Below are 17,466 nucleotides of genomic sequence, written 5' to 3' on the forward strand. Positions count from 1 at the left end.
CTTCCTTCCTTCTCTGTTTTGTTATGAAGCTCTTTGGAGTCAGGATCATAAACATCAAGGCATCTCAATTATAATAGTAATTTGTAAGGATACTAAAGAAAATAAGAAAAGGCAAGGAAATAAGGAAGGAAGGAAAAACAGGAAAGAGTCCAGCAGCTAAATCACCAGGCCTTGGGAATAACAGACCTTCACTCACAAAATCAGACCTCCGGGGGACCTGGAACGGCATTCGGATACTGGGTAGTAAGTCACTGTTTGCCTCGCCTCACAATCAGGCCTCCAGTGTGTCTGTGTCACGGCTGTTACTTCTCTCGCTACCACTGATTCTTCTTCCTCCCCACCTCATGGCTTTTTCTTGCTCTTGATTCTCCATCATAGCTTTGCCTTTTTCTCTATATATCACAGCCTTTGAAAACCATCCAAGGAAGTCTAGTTTATTCATCGTTTTATTCTAAGAATATTTAGCTTGGATTGGACACCTCTCTTATGTGTTCCCTGGACACTCATTTTTTTTTTTTTTTTACGTACTGAATATCTTTTGGAACATCTGGTCAGTTCACAAGAATCCCATTAACTGTCGTTTTTACCTCCATAAATGTGGACCCGATAGTCAGTTTTTACATGTTCCCACTTCCCCATCATCCAGCTCGGTCCCAAGACCAGCCAATCAGAGTTTTTTCTCAGGCAATTTGAACTAGCAACCAAGAGAATGAGTCACTTTCTCCAGGCAGCTGGGCCTTTAGCTCACGTCTGTCCCTGCTCTTTGCCAATTCATGTTCTATCCTACTTTGCTCTGACCCAGACAGAATTCAGCTTTCTCGATGGTTTCCATGAAAATATCTGATCATCCCAAGTATTTTATAATTTTTATAGTCTCTACCATAAATATGAAGAGAAAAAGAGGTGTCATTCTGTCTCTCCTCTCCTTCTCTTTTTCCAGGGTCACACTCATTCTTCCCCTGGGTTTATGCAGAGCAGTGTAGAGTAATCATCTTATACAACTTCAGCAGGCCCTGAGGGCTCACCCACTAAACCAATCAGCTTATCAAAGCACTGCTTACTTCCCAACTAGATATTTCTCAGGGGAATTCTGGTCAATTAGTTATCTTCTTCAGAGAGGTTTGGACTTGGAAGCTGTGACCCGCTTTATAACAGCACATTGATTGGTGAACAAAGAAGTCAGTCTTTGGGAAGAGATAAAGAGGAGCAGAGAGGAGAGTCAGAAAGAGAACACTTTGTGGGTACGTTTGGTGGGTAGATGATGACTCTCCAATGCCTGGTCCCTGTTCTTTGGAAAGTCAGGCTGCATTCCTCCCCTTGTCCTGTGAAATAGCCCATTACCTAAAAATTCCCTTTTTAAACTTAGATTAGCTAGGCTATGTAGCTACTTGTAACCAATAACCCAAATTAATATACTCCCCTGTCAAAAAAAAAAAAATAGCACTTTTTATTACCACTGCCAGTTATCTTTTCTGTGCTCTCCACTTGAATTAAAGCTTCTTAAGGGTAAGGACTGTGTTTGTCTTGCTCTCTATTTTATTTGCAATACTTAACATGTTTCTTGGGCATTTAACAAATATATTTGGAATGACTATATAGTTTTTGACTGCCAGCTGTGTGCTGTGCACCGTTTTATGCATTATGAGCATAAAGATGAATCACATGATTCTTGACCTCACCCTGCTTAGAGTCTAGATTATACCCAGATCAGTCCAGTTACTTCTACTTTAATTGTCCTTTGTCTTAGGGATGACTTTGGTCTTTGGTGAAGGGGGCAGTGTTGGCTCAAGTGACCAAATCTCACAAGGGGCAGGGATAAAACTGGGCCTTGGGGACAGCTGGAACCAGGGACAACTGTGGCCAAGACTCTTCTCCTCTCTTGTCTCTATAGGTCGGCTTCACCATGTCACACTTCTTTTTCCTGAGTACGGATGGAATAGCAACCACCAGTAGCTTTTACACTTACCTTATTCCAGCTTTATCATGATTTTCCGTGGTTCCAATTTGAAAGATCCTGGGGAAGCCCACTAATTGATTCAGTTTGTGTTAACTGTACTTCTTTGGGCCAATCACTGTGGAGGGAAGACAATGGGATTATTTTAGTTTAGATTTCCATCTCTATACCAGTAATGTCCAGCAGGATCTGTAGGATGATGGCAGCTTACTCATTTAGCCCCATGTATTGGGCCCAGCCAGAAAGAAGGTGAGTGCTGTTCCTGGCAGACAAAACAATACATGTCTACCCACTCCATCCCCTTATCCTCATCAACATTCATCAACTCCTTTCCCTGACATTATTTAACAAATATCCGTTAAATGCTCATTCAGTGCAAAGCATTGTGCGGTGCTCTTAGACTAAGCCTTTACATTTTATGTATCGAAATTAATTTTTCTAAAGAAAAATAAATTTCTTAATCCTTATAATCATAACCCAATTTTTCCTACATTTATTTTTCAGAGTCACAGCACAGTGAAACCTTCAAGCACTGGTTTATTTGAGCCATCCCAGAGTGCACGAATCAGGTGATTTTATCTTTTGTTCCTATCTTTGCCATCCCTAATCTGTCAGACAGTCCTGAATCTATACCATCAGGCTTGTTTGTTCTACTTCTCTATCCTTTTATCATGGTTCCATTAACTCACATCCAAGGATGTCAAGAGAATAAATAGCCCAATAAAACAAAAGAATACACTTCAAGATTTAAAAAGAAAGAAACATACAAGAAATACATAAATCATCCTCTATGACAATAGCCCGGAAGATTGCATGGGAGGATCTTAGTGTTTTCTGTAGAAGAAAAGAAAAATGGGATTTCCATTCCTTGCATTAGCATTTGACAGCTGTAGTTATTGTATATTGGGCACCAAAGAGGAGAAATGGGTGTCAAGAATAATTTTGCCTGAAATAAGCACCTGAAGGAAAACTATGCATTTTCTCTGGTGATCATCTTATAATCATGGATAATTTAAACATGATTATAACCTATACTTTGTCTAGGAAATTAGTAATCATGACCATTTCCTCATAAAACATAGTTCCTTACAACTTGGGCTATGTTGTAAGGGACTACAACCTGCCGACTTCCTATAGCTTAATGTCACACGTTGTAATGGAGACTCATGTCTCAGTGAACTCTTCTCAGATAAACAGAAGGCACTTATCCAAGAGTAATCAGTACCTGGCACACAGGTTGCTAAGAGTGCAAATAAAGATAAATTTGTTAGCCCGATCTAAATGTTCTCTAGATCTCAAATTCATCTAATGTTATCTGACATTTGGCACTTTCTCTATCTAAACCAAAAAACCCCTCTTTGATCAGGGGCCTGTCACTCTTTTTCAGGAAGTAATTGTTATTTTGCCTCCTGGTGCTTACCCGCTGCTTCAGTAGGGTACATTGTGATTTCCAAGTTTAGCACTCAGACTCAGGAAGAATATAATTTTAAGTCATTCTAAATCAAATATTTAGTTCCTAGAGTTAATACTAATATAAGGCTAAGCCTAACATCAAAGGGGAATTTTTTAAAAATTCTCTACATGACTTGAATTAGAAACAAATTATATTAGCATTTTTAAATGCACTTTAGAAATCTCTTAATTTAAGCTCATGGTTTTACAGTTGAGAAAACTTAGACTATGAGAAGTCATTTCCTCAAGGTCACACAGATCTTAGGGACAGAGTGAATGCTAACTTACTCTAGAACATAATTTCATTTTACCTTAATTATGGAGAAAGTAAAACTATTTAACTGTTCAAAACATGTTTCATACTTTTTAATATGTTTAGTTATGACAAAGATTTTTTTTTCTGTCAATCGAAAGCTGGATTGATGAACAGTCAGCAATATAGATTCTGCCTCTTCTATAGATTCACAAGTTAGTAATTACTGTAACTTTCTAGGAAATAAAGAGTCAGTCCACCATGCTCTGAGAGAGAGAGAAGGTGGTGAAGAGGGGGAAAGAAACCACTGAGAAGGTCCCAGCTTTAGATGCAGAAAACACCTGCCCCAATCCCCCCATTAGGTAAGAACAGACGTAGACTACTGATATTCCTACTCCCATTGCTTTATTATTATTTGACATAATCTAACTTCTGATGCCTTCCCAGAGCATGCTCTGAAATGCGGTTTACAGCTCTAAGGAATCTGGTCTCCTTTTCGGACCAAAGCCTGTCTGAAAGCCTGGAGTTTGGAAGCAGCAGCTTGCTGAAAGATAAGACTGGAATAAAAGCTCTTCCTTGTCACTCCCGATGGAACCTAACCTGATCCCCTGGCAAGACGGCTTTCCAGTAGGACAGAACAGTAATCACACCTCTTGCGCCTCAAACGCCAAAGTCCAAAGGGCTGTGTGATCATCGTGCTCTTTGCAAATCCTTCTGGGCTTGTCAGTTTCCCTCGTTCACCATTTTGGCCAGCTGCTGAATCCCTCTCCTTTCTGGCTCGGCCTCCCCTCTCCACAAGATCACCACACCATTAAGAGTGATGTTAGCTGTGGGTTTTTGTGGGTGGCTTTTATGAAGTTGAGGGAGTTCTATTCTATTTTTAGTATATTGAGTATTTTTCTCATGAAAGTATATTGGATTTTTTCAAAGGTTTTTTTCTGTGTCTGTTGAGATGATCATGTGTTTTTTTTCCCTTCATTCTATTAATGTGGTATATCACATTGATTGATTTTTGTATGTCGAACTACCTGGGCTAAAACTTATTTTACCCATGCATTCCTGGGATAAAACTTATTTGGTCATGGTATATAATCATTTTTATATGTTGCAAGACTTAGTCGCTAGTATTTTCTTGAGGATTTTTGCATCTGTATTCATAAGAGATATCGGTCTGTAGTTTTCTTGTGCTATTTTTGTCCAGTTTTGGTATCTGGTAATAACACTGGGCTCATAGAATGAGTTGGGCAGCGTTGCCTCTTCTTCTATTTTTTAGAAGAATTTGTGAAGGATTGATAATAATTCTTTTTTAAACATTTGATATAATTCATTAGAAAGAATTAATTTTATACATTTAAATGGTATGGTATTAGTACAATGTTATTTTAGCTTGTACTTCTTTGATGAGTAGCAAGTTTAAACATTTTCACATATGTTTGCTTGCTAATTATCTGTTGGTATATATTATTTGTTTACCTCTTTTGCTCATTTTTATACTAGGGTCTCAGTGTTTTTCTTATCTACTCTAATAAGCTTTTTAAATAGTAACCCTCATATTATATTTTAATCTAGTAATTTTTTATTGTCCAGAAGTATTCATATATTTTAGGCATAGGAAGGATAAATTAGGTTTTAAAAACACTTCTGTTTATAGTAATTTTCTCACAATTTTATCCTGTTGGCATACAAAATTATGCTATATTTGAGAGAGAAACAGAAGGTCCCAAATATAATTAAAAATAAGATTATGTTCTCTGATGCCCAGACCAATTTTTATAAATTTATTTTTTGAATATTTATTTGTTTTTACTATACCAAGTTAGGTATGTATATCAAATATATCAGATCCATAAGGTTTTATCCTTTCTCTGAATTCTTGCTGATGGTTCCATTTAGTGAATTTGACTTACTGCGTATAATGCTCAGTTCAACATGCTCAGTTCAACACCAAATTTAAATTCCTCTGACTTTTTTTTTTTTTTAACCCAGGAAGACATAAAATGGGAATCAAACAATTTAACCAATATGTACATGAAAAAATTAATTCTGTTCACCATGCTAATGAAGAGCTCATGAAGAGGGCTTATGAGACCTCTATGATGTCAAACGTTTGATTAGAAAAACCAGTCGACATAAGGTCTAGAGTATTTCAAGCTAAGATATTCCCCATAGGCCTATTACAATGCTTGGACATCCTCTATTAGAAATATACTATGTGTTTCCATTTAGAAATATTTATAATAGTTAAGTGTATATGCACTGGTTAATACACTCACATACATTTCTGCAGATTAGCCAGGAGTACTGAGGAATAAAGGCATCACAGTAAGTTCTATTCAGATTCAGGGACATCTCACAAAAGGGAGTAGTCCACCTGACTTCATCACCACACACACATCTGAACCTCTGGAGGCTGTGAGGATTACTCTATCAGTCTCCACCTGACACGCCCTCCTGGCTGTAAGGCGCTTTGACTCACATCCCAGTTTCCTTCTCTGAGATCCCTGCATGTGACTGTTCTCCCTGCCAGTTTAAAAGGGAGGGCGGAGGAGAGGGGAGGGGAGGGGAAAAGAGGAAAGAGAGAGAGAGATAGAGAGAGAGAGAGAGAGGAGGGCAAGGCAAGGCAAGAAAAGAAAGGAAAAGAAAAGAAAAAAAGAAAAGAAAAGAAAAGAAAAAAGGAAAGGAAAGAAAGAAAAGAAAGAGAGGGAAAATAATTTGTGATCAGATCTGGAAAAATCTATTCCACATATATTTCATGTGGGTTTGTGTGTGTGTGTGTGTGTGTGTGCGTGCGTGTGTGTGTGAAGGTGGATATATGTGGGTATATGGGTTTAAATGCAGGAGAAATAAATACAAACACACAGAGGCACAAAGGCGAGTTTTTGCTAGTACAGATTAGAAACCAAATCACTCTTAAAGTTGACCTCAAGAAAGTAATTTAAACTGGCTCGTGAAGAAGATTTTGCTTGACTCTTGGCACTGTCACCAAGAACAAAACTACTATTTGTGTTAGGAGATTTTTATCTCCTACTGTCTTGCCACATTAGATGGGTGTGCATGTAGTTATACAATGCCTTCTTCAAGACCTGCAGAAACAATGTGCTGAGGAAGATGTCTACTTTGTTTTAATTATTCTTGTGTTTTCTCTTCTTCTTTGGTCCATTTCTCCTGATCATAAATGTCACTATTTTTATAAATCGTACTCCTTTAAGAAGTATCCCCACAGAATATATATCTATACGTGCAATTTAATCAAGTATAGCTATTGCTAGAAGCTTGCTAGAAAATATATTAAAAACAATTTTTTCCCCTAAGTAATATTCTCATTCCTCCTTTTTTTTTTTAGAACCAGACAAGGCTGCAGGTTTTACTTATATCAAGATGATCCTTATAAAAGATACCTAACCTCTCTGGGCCTCAGTTTTCCTATTCTTAGTAGGAGAATAATCATTCCCTTTCAGGATTGTTGACAGGGTGTAGCAAACTTTTGCTCCAGTTCTCTTAGCAGATGTAACAAGAATAGAGGCTGTTGGCCAAAGGGCAGGTAAAAGGCAGCATAGGACAGAGGCGTGTCACCAAGGAGCCAACCCTGTCCTCTCTACTGCCCAGAAGATTCATAATCCTTGCCCATTCACTGAAAAATCATCCTGGGGTGAAGGGAAGGAGAAAAGAGAGAATAAAACCCTGAAATGATGTGACTCTATAAAACCAGGAGCAACCAAGAAAACACCAGAGTGACTGTTATGGCCATGAACTGGCAGATTGACTTTTTTCATTCACCTGTGATTGTGAAGCTCCTTCTTTGTAGTCCAATGGCTACCACAGCCTATTCTCTTTGGTTGTGGTTGGAACCAGGTTGACAGAATATCTGGAAGATTTGGGGAGGAGGGTTTAAAGACTATTTCTGTACCCTTTTGTCTTCTTATTATATATCTTCATGAATATCCTACACATTAGTATATCCTAAGTATTAAAAACATTTAGACATCTGCTTCCTTTTGAAGCAAAAAAATGTGTGAGTCGCTGCTCGCAAAATTTTCTCCAACCTTAAGTCGCCATTTATGCTTGAGCTATTGCTAATAGAAGCATTCTACCTAAAGGCCAGGAACGATGTTCCCTTTACTCGCCTTACTCGCATAATCATTAAATTATGAGAGCATCTACCATCCTGCCTAAGTGTATCAACATGACGATTAATTGCAACAAGGTCATCGGAACTTGAAATAGATAATAAGCATTACCATTAACGGGAGCACAGAGAGCAGAGGTCAAGAGTTAGGTTTTCATACAAGCAAAAGGCTTCTAAAAGCTTTAACACAGGGAACTGTTTATCAACTCTTTACATCTAGTGAGATGGATATGTTTTATTCATCTAGGGCGTACATGCCGATGATGTGAAGGAAGCACTTCCTTTCCTATAGACAACTTGTCATCACCATTAGCAAGGAAGCTTCCGATAAGAGTCAGTGCTGTGCCTTCACATTATTTCTCTCTGCAACAGTGAGTCCTTCTCAGCACATCAGCAAGAGCAGGGGAGTGAAGAGCAAATGAAAACCTGAAAACAACTGGAAGGAAAAAGAAGCACCTCGTTTCTCACCGTGGAGTTTAACTGAATTGAAAGCTTTTCCTAAATCTGGTGCAAACTCATTTGGTAGCAAAACCTGAACTGGTTTAAGACTGTTTAAACTGTTAATCCTACTTAGTATGAACATTCATTCATTTCTCTGCAGAAATAACAATGTGCTTGATTACAGGGCACAGACCTGTTGGGGATGTTATATTATCTATCAGCACATAAATTACATGCATTAAATTACCTTCCTGAAACTCAAAAATTTCTGAATTCTAAAACTCAGCCTCAAATGTTTTAGATAAGGAAGTGTGAATTTGTACTAGTTTTCCTATTTGAGTTATATAGAATTATTCTGGATATTTTTATTTTATATGGCATTCTTTATACTTGACCCGTGTTCCTGATCCTAATTTTTTCATCTTTATCCATAAATTATAACATGTCTCATCTTGACCAGAGTACTAAGTAGTAATTAATGATAGCTAAGCACTTAAAATGTATACATATATGTATATATAACATATGTATGTTTACATGTATACAAATACACACACACACTACTATGGCAAATACCTTGAATTTAGTAAATATGGGTTTATAACTGACACTTTCATTCAATGATCTATTTCTCATAGGCAAAACTTTAATCAAGACTCCCAGTAGCAGATAGGAAAGAGTCCACTGAAATATCTGTTTTGAAGAAGCGATCTTCCATCAGGCAGGGAAACTCACAGATCTCTCCAAATTGCTGAATATCTCCAAGGAGCCTGATTTTCATACTGGAAACCAGTTTATCTCTATATTGTTTAGAGAACTGGTAAGTGACATCTATATCTACAGTGAGTACTGCAAGTGTTTCATTGTGATAACATTGCAGGAATAGCTTAGGTTTGTATTATGTTTTTCAAAAAGCTGTAATATATATTGTTTATATGTGATTTTGCATAATGGAAATAAAAACAGCCACATAGAGAGTTGTTTCGAGGATTGGACAACACACGAGTGTCAAGCCCAGTGCATTCCATATGGTACCAACCACAGTGAGGTATTATAGCTAGCGTGGTTACCCTTAGTTTCCAGATGAGGCCCAGAAATTATAAGTGGCTTGCCCAAGGTCACATGTTATTTTTGTCGATTATTCAAATAATACATACTAATTATGTAAACAATTGCACAGATCTGAAGTTGGGTAACTATAAAAAAATTACAAAAAAAAATCACTCATCATTCAATTACTCAGGTTCTCGAGAACCATGTTTAATGGGGAGTAGAAACTTTAAGACATTTTTCTATGCATAAACATAAGTAAATACCATGCAATGATTAAATCAGGCTAATAACATATATCATGTTTTGTAGTGTGATTTTTATCATTTTATTTTTATATAGATACCTTTCCATATCGATAAACATGTTTTAATTATGAATTTCAAAATACTTAAGAGGTATAAAATTGTATCTTTTGAAGTTACAAAATTGTACCTTTCTCTTTTTTTAAATTTATTGGGGCAATATTGGTGAATCCAATTATATAATTTTCAGGTGTACATTATAATTTGACATCTATATATTCTATTGTCTGATTACCTCCCAGAGTCCAGTTTCCTTCAGCTACCATATATTTGATCCCCTTAACCACTTCACCCTCCCCAAACCCCACATATTTGACCCCTTTATCTACCTCTCCCCTTCTCCCCCACCCCTTACCCTCTGGTAATCACTAGTCCTTTGTCTGTCCCTGAGTCTCTGTTTGTCCTGTTCATTTGTTGCTTTTAGATTTATATCCTACATATAAGTGATATCATGTGATTTTCAACTTTTTCAGTCTGGCTTATTTCACTTAGCATGATTTTCTCGAGGTCCGTCCAGATTGTCGCAAATGGCAGTATTTCATCTCTTCTTATGGCTGAGTAATAAAATTGTTAACTTTCTTAAATTATTTTAAGATCCACGTGTAGTAGAAAAGTCAGTCTTGTCAATTCATAGCGGAGTCTCTTTTCTCACTTCATCTGGGATGATTTTTCAATTAATAGGCAAGGGCTGTGAATCATCTAGGCAGCAGAGGGACAGGGTTGGATCTTTGATGACATGCCTCTGTCCTATGCTGCCTTTTATCTGCCCTTTGGCCAACAATTTTTATTCTTGCTACATCTGCTGAGAGGGCTGGAATTATTCCTTGACATCTGACGGTCAGACTGGACAATCTCCATCCACCTCATTCCAAATGGAAAGTCTCTTCAAGTCTGCCCACTATTCATTCCATCTGTCTTAGTCTGTTTGATGTTGCCACAGACTGGGTGGCTTAAACAACAGACATTATTTCTCACAGTTCTGGAGGCTGAGAAATCCAAGAGCAGGGCACTAGCAGATTTGGTGCCTGGGGGGAGCCCACTTGCTGGTTCATAGATGACTGTCTTCTCACTGTGTCCTCACATGACGAAGGGGCACGAGTACTCTCTGTGGTCTCCTATATAAGGGCTCCACCTTCATGACCTAATCACTTCCCAAAGTCCCCATCTCCTAATATCATCACCTTTGGATGATAGGATTCCACATATGAATTCTGGAGGACATAGACCTTTAGTCCATAACACCATCGGTGTTCGCCCAGCTGCTCTTCCCATGCCAGACTGGGGTTGCCCTTGAGCACACATGCTGACACATCTTCCACAGTCATTGCTAGTCTACTGCTAGGGTTTCATGTTATGATAGGCTGAATAATGACCCTCAAAGATATTTACATTCTTATCCCCAGAACATGTGATTATGTTATCTTACATGGTAAAAGGGACTTTGCAGGTATGATTAAGTTAAAGATCTTCATATGGAGAGATTACACTGGATTATTCTGGTGAGCCTCATTTAATCATTAGATCTTTATAAGAGGGAAGCAGGAGAGTCGAAGCAGAAAAGGAGAGAGAGAGATGATGATGATGATGGAGAAAGAGAGAGACAGAAAGATGCTACATTGCTGGGTTTAGAGATGGAGGAAGAAGGGGTCATGAGCCTTGGAAAGCTAGAAGAGGCAGGGAAGAGATTCTCCTCAAAGCCATCAAAGAGAATGTAGCCCTCCAACCATCTTGATTTTAGATCACTGAGACTAATTTTGGACTTCTGATCTCTAAAATTGTAAGATGATGAATTTGCATTGTTTTAAGCCACTCAATTTGTGGTAATTTGTTATAATAGGAAACTCATACAAATACTAAACATAGAGTTCCTTTAAAAGGCCAGCAGTGTCCCTAGGCTATACCTGGGGAAGTGAGATGTAGGCACCCTCTCCATTGGTGTCCCTTGGAATAGAAATTGGACTTATATTGTCCCCACTCACCCCCACCTTCAAAGCAGGGATACGGAGAACTGTATTCTTCCTCAGAGACCCCCAGCAGCATCCAAGTCTATTACTCTAGTCTCTGCGAAAAATAATCCTGTTTCCCTGCCCAAAAAGAGGAAAAAAGCTGTCTGGACAATTATTCTTTTAAATCTACCATTTGTTCTTAACACTTCAGGTCTTTAGCTTCTAATATGCAAAGCTAAACTTTTCAAAGTAAACATCTTTCTCTCACAAAGTACATCTCTTGCAAACCTAAAGCTTCTGAATTTAAGTTTAAAATTTCATTCATAAACCTATATGTTCTGTTATATTTGTCTTCTTCTTGAGCCACTAACGCATTGACTCAGTGATAGGTGGGGATAGACCTCGGTTAATATCATCTATTATATAATAACCCTGTTCATGTAGACCTCCATCAACATTTTCAATGACTGCATAATATTCCATTGTATAGTTACTCCAGAATTTGTTTACCTAAGCTTTCCCTTTTGATGGAACTTTTTACTGCTGTCAAATTTTTATTAGTATAAGTAATGCAGAAATGAATGTAGTCATCCCTCAGTATCTGTAGGGGTGGTTCCAAGGACTTCCTGAAGATACCAAAATCTACAGATGCTCAAGTCCCTATATAAAATGGTATAGTATTTGCATATTATCTATGCACATCCTCATATATACTTTTAGTCATCTATAGATTACTTATCATAACCTGAAACAATATAAATGCTATGTACATAATTATTGTACTATATCATTTAGAGAACAATAACAAGAAAAAAAAAGTCTGCATATGTTCAGTGCAGACCCAATCATAGTCCTAACTGCATAGTACATGTCAGCACCAATGTAACATCTTTTTTCTAAGTATTTTTGATCTGTAGTTGGTAGAATCCAAGGATGTGAAGGCTGCAGATACAGAGGGACAACTGTATTATTGTACATATTTTTGATCAGTTAGGAAACAATTTCTTTAAGAAAAATTCCTAGGAACAGATTTTCTAGGTCAAAGTGTGTGCACACATTACATTTGGAAACTTGTTGCTAAATTGCTTTTCTTTTATGGTTCAAGTAAAAGACAAATCATCCCTTTGCTTGTTGCGATTTTTGCTTTCATCTATACTCCAGTGTGTGAAAGGCCCAGTGTATCCACACTGTTCAGTTACAGGTGTTTTTCTTTTTCCTTTATCCTCAATGGACCAAAAATAGTATCAAATTGATATTTTACTTTGTATATCTTTGATTAATAGTCAGGTTAATAAATTTTTTATGTTTACTGGCCATTTTTATTCCTTCTTTAGATTCGTCAATCATATTCTTAGCTCAGTTTTCTATATATTTTTCATGTTAGCCTTTATACACCATCACAGATTTTTTTCCTTATACTTGTCACTTCTCTTTCTACTTTTAATTTATTTTTACTTTTTATTTAACTTTTATGTTTTTTTTTTTGCCAGCCCCGTGAGATTGTCAAGTGTGTCAATCATTCTTTTAAATGTTCTGATTTAGGTGATACTCCAGCTTTTGGGGATTTGCAGAATGTGATATGTGAATGTTTGGATTAAGTAGAAACATTTAAAAGTAAAAGCATTTCATTGACACATGTCAACAGGCTTTATTTCATAATAAATAAATAAATATACTTTGATTTAACTAAAGATTCAGGATCTTTAAAAGCTGTCAGTCATAATTGAGTAACTTCCTGAAGTTACACAGTAATGTTTGTCCCCAAGAAAACAATCATTTAATGGTTGCAGTTCAACTAGTGAATTGTTTGATATTTGGCATCTTTTTCTTTACAAACTAATAGACTCAATAGAACCCATTCACCTGAGACTTCTCTTTCGGCCATACCTGTTGGCACAGTTGCTTGAATTTTTAAGAGAATTTGAAACACTTAGTCTCTACATAGTTTCTTTCAATGTAATCTCTTGCTATTCAGGATTAGGGGACATGAGTGAGATCACCGGTGAGCACAGCAGAATCCTGTGTCTGCTGACAGGTTAGTCTGCTTTGTTAGGTAGGTGCATACCTTGCCCTCTGAGGGAATGTATCCTCTAAACTGTAGTGGTCCCCAACCTTTCTGGCACTAGGGTCCGGTACTCCCATGAGAATCTAATGCCTGAAGATCTGAGGTGGAGCTGAGGCAGTGATGCTAGCGCTGGGGAGCAGCTGCAAATACAGATGAAGCTTCGCTCTCTGGCCCCCTGCTCACCTCCTGCTGTACGACCCAGTTCCTAACAGGCCACAGACCGGTACCAGTCCACGAACCAGGGGCTGGGGACCCTGCTCTAAAGTAAACACAAGGGAACCTTGGGACACTGTTTACACTACCAGATAAAACATTTTGATTAAAATAAAGTCAATTCAATAAGACTATTTAACTGGTAGTTAAGCAAACAATTGTTTGTGTAAATTAAAGAAATCGCCCCATGATTTGGTATTTTGTGAACACAAACTTATTTTGGATTCTTTAAAATTGAAATCATTTACTTAGACACATCTTCAGACTGTGTGTGTGTGTGTGTGTGTGTGTGTGTGTGTGTGTGTTTGAGGTGTGTAGAGGAGTTGTGAAATAAAAAAATCTATGCATATAATTGTTTTATAGGTAAAAGTATTTTAACATAGGTTTTTTTCCAAATATCAGTAATTCCTTCTAAGACATTCTTGATGAATTGATATTAATAAATAATTCTCTATATAAACACTATTATAATAATGTTCCAGATAACTTAAATGTCTCTACTTAAAATAACAAATAAAAGATATTGTGGAATATTACACAGCCTCAAAAAAGAATGAACATAAAACATTTTCATTTTTTCCCCTTATGTATGTCTATCAAGTGAAACTAATATCATCTAACTGATATAAATATTCAAGAATTTTTAAGCTATGCATGAAAGCTAAATCAATGCATTTATTTAAAAAAAATAATGCATCCTAGCTCAGAAATGTTATATTTTATATTTCTAAATGTCAGATAGCTGGAATGCTAGTAATTTTTAATTTAATTTTTCTGAAACATCTTGGTTAAAAGTTGAGTCTATAGGTACTATGTTTTTGCCCCTGATAAATTTGAGTAGCTTATATGAAAATATATTTTCGTGTTATAATCTTTACTGCAGACATTCAGAAAGCTTTGATTCCTCTTGACCACATTCTATCTAAATCAAATTCGCTTTTGTCCAACTAAAAGTTCAGGAAGACTGTACAAAAATATTATCAATGTTCAAATACCAGACATTTTCTAGATAATTCTAATAAAAAAATAATTTTGAAGAGGAATTTTAAATTCTTGATAACATGCTGTTATTCATTTTTTGGGGAACCAATTTTTTTCTGATATATAGAGTTTTCCTCCTGTGGTGGTAAAATCACTGTTTTGCTGGGAATTAACAATATATCTCCCAGGTGGTCACTCTCTCTACTTTGGTTCCTTGACATTTTTTCTTCAGCAGTGCAAAATTCTTTTCAACAAGTTACTTCTAAAGATATCTACTAGCTTTTAACAATGAGATTTGCAAGGAGCCCAATAAGCCCTGTGTCTAATTGCTTTTCATCTCTGACCAGCTTGTCATTTTAGGCTGCTGATTTATGTGTGTCCGGAATACTTAAATTCCTTACCCTGCTTGTTATCAGTTTCTACTTTGGCAAGATGTTATTTCTGAAAGGCACAAATTCCATTTTCTATTTCTTGTTAAAGAAAGATTTTTTTAACAAACCACTTCAGTGTCATAGACATCTAAGGGACATAATTAATTTCATGCATGTCCTCATTTATTAGCAAATTTACTTCCTTTCTTTTTTTGTATTTCCTTCCCTTCATATATTTGTTAACACCCTACTGATTGGTGTTAATCCTTTATATTATTAGAATATTTTGCTCGCTCGCAAACACATATCTTTTCAACGAACATCTTGTCTCATCTGATGTGTTTGCTTTGCTTCCCTGTCATCTTCTCATTTCCCACGCAGATTTTCTTCGTCAGAATCTTTCAGCAGTATATACTCAGACCACTTGTTTATTATAGAGTTCTCATTTCTGAAGGAGTTAAAAGATATGCTGCATTTTTATTAAAGTCTCTTAGACTGAATACTTCCTCTGCACCTCTAGGTTTTATACATACTTTTTGTCTGAGCACTTATATTATTTGGGATTATTTTTCATGAATTATATTATATGGTCAAGTCTTCACTATTATACTAGAGTGGATAATTTTCTGTACCCATATCTGCTTAGATATCCATAATGTTCTAGAAAGCACTTATTTATATAGCCCAACAAAATATCTTTTAAAAATGTCTTCAAAAAACCATTGTCCTCTATCTTTTTGTAACACCTAAGAATCTAACATTTAAGATAAAGGACTAATTTAAAATATGATGATTCATTCTGAAGATTATTTGGGTTTGGGAACTTTCTGCGCATGGCTACCTTCTACTTACTTAGCAAATAACTTGAGGCAACTGGTCAAAATAGAAAAGGCACGAAATCAATTTTTAAAAAATGTTTGAGTCAGTACTGTTGTTTACTAGCTATGATCTTGGATGGGTTACATAAGTGAACTGTTTCTAGTGTCCTCATCTATAAATAGTAATACAAAAAGTAGTTTTGAGAATAAAAGTATATCATTGAAAAAGCTATGTAAATTGTAACACACCCTGCATAAATTAATATTTATTGAAATTCTCTCTGTATGAAGAATCAGAAAACGTGATATTAGTTGATTTATAGGTAAAGGTTTGATCTAGGGAAAGTATATACATTAAAATACAATTAGGTTCAGGAACGGAGGTTGGAGAAAGGGGGAAAGAGTGAAGCCTTTCTATTCTTCTCTTGGAAGCTTTAATACTCTTTTTTTTCTCACTTCTAAATAGCTTAAGTTAATTAAGAGAACCCTTCCATCCTCTCCCTCCATCTCTCTTTTCCGTCTTTCTACCTACCCCATCTTTTCAGAACAGCTGTGACCTTGTGCTGGAGGACACAGCCAGGTCCTAGTGACTCTATGGGTCCATGTGTCGCTATCACTGCCCCTAGGAGCCTTTATAGACATTTTATGCCTAATTATCTCTCCCCCATGAAAATTTCATACTACAGATTTACTGTATATCTGTTTCTGAACTGTGGCCCTTTGGAGAGCCACAAACCACTGTAACTAGCAAAAAAAATTTGGGGCCCTATGTATCAATTTTTACCCTCTATAGAATTATTATTGTTTCCATGAAAAATTTGTGCTATGGGGGACAGATGGGAGAATTAATATTTAAGTTCCTCCTTCTCCTCCTCCTCTCTAATATTGTAATAAGGCTCCTCTTAGCTGAAGACAACTGAAAGCCAGGAGACAAAGGAGTTCACAGATAAAGTCTATCAGGTCAACCTTCTGGGACACAGAGCTGGATGAAGACAGCAAAGTGTGGATCCGGTTGGGTGAACAGAACATAGTAACATGGGCAATAAACCAAAAGCCATAAGATATACTTTCTTCGTGTGATGGTTTTGCGAACAAAGTCAAATGTCAGAAGCTGATATTCTAGAAGAAACAAGGCAGACAGGAAATCAGAATAATAAACAGAGAGCTTAACACAGCCAACACACAGCAATGGCTAGTCTCACTCAGCACCCAGCTCTTCTTCCCCAAACTAAAATGCATGAGGCCTCGAACCTCAGGCTAGGATTGACATTCTCCTGGTGTCTCGATGGGTTCTTTGTTCATTAAAGGTCTGCCAGGAATGTGGCCCAAAAGGGTTGAGTACAACATTTCATTTAACAGAAGGATAAATGAAGCTCGGGAGAAGAAGCGATGTGGGAGAATTAGAACTTGTATCTGATAATACAACTACATTTTTCTTGCTGACCCAAATTTCCCAACTCTTTCCTAAAAGCTTCTATTTAAGTCTTTCCC

General features: G+C 36.8%; 1 long non-coding RNA gene across 3 annotated transcripts in view; it reads left to right on the forward strand.

Moving 5' to 3' along the window:
- The window catches only part of LOC120614358 (uncharacterized), a 32,547-nt gene extending 15,540 nt beyond the window's left edge, over window positions 1–17,007 (forward strand). Inside the window, exons 3-6 of one of the 3 annotated variants that reach the window (XR_005655938.1) lie at window positions 2,459–2,523; window positions 3,900–4,021; window positions 8,865–9,046; window positions 16,871–17,007. This is a non-coding gene — a long non-coding RNA (uncharacterized LOC120614358). Of the gene's footprint in view, window positions 1–2,458; window positions 2,524–3,899; window positions 4,022–4,106; window positions 4,930–8,864; window positions 9,555–16,870 lie in introns of those variants that run through there. The other 2 variants (XR_005655937.1, XR_005655939.1) reach the window with 2 other exon arrangements.
- Window positions 17,008–17,466: the final 459 nt, after the last annotated feature.

The sequence above is a fragment of the Pteropus medius genome, unplaced genomic scaffold, assembly GCF_902729225.1.
Source record: "Pteropus medius unplaced genomic scaffold, Ma_sr-lr_union100, whole genome shotgun sequence".
NCBI classification, from domain to species: Eukaryota; Metazoa; Chordata; class Mammalia; order Chiroptera; family Pteropodidae; genus Pteropus; species Pteropus medius.